This window comes from Pundamilia nyererei, unplaced genomic scaffold (assembly GCF_000239375.1).
Source record: "Pundamilia nyererei isolate P.nyererei 1_Seehausen unplaced genomic scaffold, PunNye1.0 scaffold00881, whole genome shotgun sequence".
Taxonomy (NCBI): Eukaryota; Metazoa; Chordata; class Actinopteri; order Cichliformes; family Cichlidae; genus Pundamilia; species Pundamilia nyererei.
Window position 1 is genome coordinate 40,391 of NW_005188282.1, and position 2,437 is coordinate 42,827.

Sequence of the window (2,437 nt, forward strand, 5' to 3'; positions counted from 1 at the left end):
TAATATTTAGTATTTACTGTCATATTCCCATATATCATTGTGATGTTGTTTATTCTATTACTCTTGTTCTCTTCTGCTTGTTTTCTCTTTTTTCTTTCTCAACAGGTGATTTAGGTGATTGATATATACATTTTTTTTTCTCTGCTCATTCTGTTGGTTTTTGTTTTTTGCCCTTCTCCCCCGTCCCTCTTCTCAGCTGTTTTTCTTTCCCTCTTTCTTTCTCCCCTTCTTTCCCTCAGTCAAGTCTGTCCCGTATTCGGCAAGTGAAGATAAAATAAACAATAAAAGGTGAATCAAATCGACCATTATGGCAAGGCTGGGATGGTCAATTTGGTAAAGTAAATCCGTTGGGCATCTGTCTTCGCCTTTAGACAATAATTCTGATGGCAAAAGAGCCAAACGGGACAGGCAAAAAAGAAATTAAAAAGAAAAGAGCATAAGCAACACAACCAAATACTTTCATATGGCTAATGTCTGTTTTTTTTCCATACCATCTCTGATAGGGTGTTTCGTTCTTTAAAGCAGATGTTGGGAGCCTATTCTGTATGTAAGCTGCAGTAGCAACAGCTTCTGCCCAGAATGTGTTTGGCAACTTTGCATGTGACAGCATACTTCTAGCTGATTCCACTAGAGTTCTGTTTTTTCTCTCTGCAACACCATTTTGCTGTGGTGTATGTAGTACAGTCATTTCATGGTGGATGCCTTGAGCTTTCAAATATTCTTGAAACTCTTTAGATGTGTATTCCCCACCATTGTCAGTTCTGAGTCTTATTACTCCCTGTCCACATTCATTTGAGAAGGTTCTTTCAAACTCTTTGAACTTGCTCAGGACTTCTGTTTTTTCTCTTATGAAATACACAGGGGTGTCAAACTCAAATACACAGTGGGCCAAAATTCAAAACTAGAACAAGGTCGCGGGCTAACATTAATATTTATTGAAAAATATCTTCCTCCAGATTTAAGAATGAATCTCTTCTTATGGACTCAAACAAGTTTTGCTGAAAAACTGAATGTGGAACAAGCAAAGCTTAATACTAAACAATGTATATATTAGCTGTATAGTACCAGTAGGCCAGCTCTAATAGTAATTTGGTATGGCTTCGCGGGCCAAATGTAATTCGGCTGCGGGCCAAATTTGGCCCGCGGGCCAGAGTTTGACACCTATGCTTTACAACATCTGGAGTAGTCATCAATGAAAGTTACAAAGTACTTTTTTCCTCCTAGTGACTCAGTTTGAAAAGGATCACAAACGTCACTATGCACTAATTGCAACTTGCGTTTTGTTCGTATTTCTCCCACTGATTTGTAAGGTTTTCTTGATAATTTGCCCTCAACACAAGCTTCACAAAAAATGTCCTCCTCTTCTTTTGTAAAGCTAACTCCTTTTACCAAGTTTTTGACTTTTTTCAGATTTTTAGTGTGACCTAGGCGCTAATGCCACATACTTGCTGGAACTGAAGCAGTTGATGCTCAATGACAAGTTGTGCAGTTTCCCTCGATATCCAGCTGATACAAGCCGTCAGATCTTTGTGTTCCCATTCCATGGAGAGCTCCATTCTTTCCTCTTATGTAAAAAAAAAAAAGGTAAATGGCCTGCATTTGTATAGCGCTTTTCATTAAGGACCACCGGGCCCTCTGACCACCACCAGTAGGCAAACATGGGGTTAGGATATTTGGCATGCAGCCAGGAGGCAGCCTGGGATCGAACCACCGACCTTCTGATTAGTGGCTGAGTTCCTCTGCCACCTGAGCTACAGCCACCCTCACCCCTTTTATGTAGCAATGAGCAATGAAATTTAAAGCAGGCTTAGGTTACAAAAAGATTTCCCAAGCCTTGAACATCCCACGGAGCACTGCAAAAAGTTGGCCTTTATGGAAGAGTGGCAAGAAGAAAGCCATTGTTAACAGAAAACCATAAGAAGTCCTGTTTGCAGTTTGCCACAAAACATGTGGGGGACACAGCAAGCATGTGGAAGAAGGTGCTCTGGTCAGATGAGACCAAAAAGGAACTTTTTGGCCAAAATGCAAAACGCTATGTGTGGCGAAAACCTAAAACTGCACATCACTCTGAACACACCGTCCCCACTGTCAAATATGGTGGTGGCAGCATCATGCTCTGGGGTGCTTCTCTTCAGCAGGGACAGGGAAGCTGGTCAGAGTCGATAGGAAGATGGATGGAGCCAAATACAGGGCAATCTTGGAGTCTGCAAAAGACTTGAGACTGGGGCGGAGGTTCACCTTCCAGCAGGACAATGATCCTAAACATAAAGCCAGGGCAACAATGGAATGGTTTAAAACAAAAACATATCCATGTGTTAGAATGGCCCAGTCAAAGTCCAGATCTAAATCCAATCGAGAATCTGTGGCAAGATCTGAAAACTGCTGTTCACAAACGCTGTCCATCTAATCTGACTGAGCTGGAGCTGTTTTGCAAAGA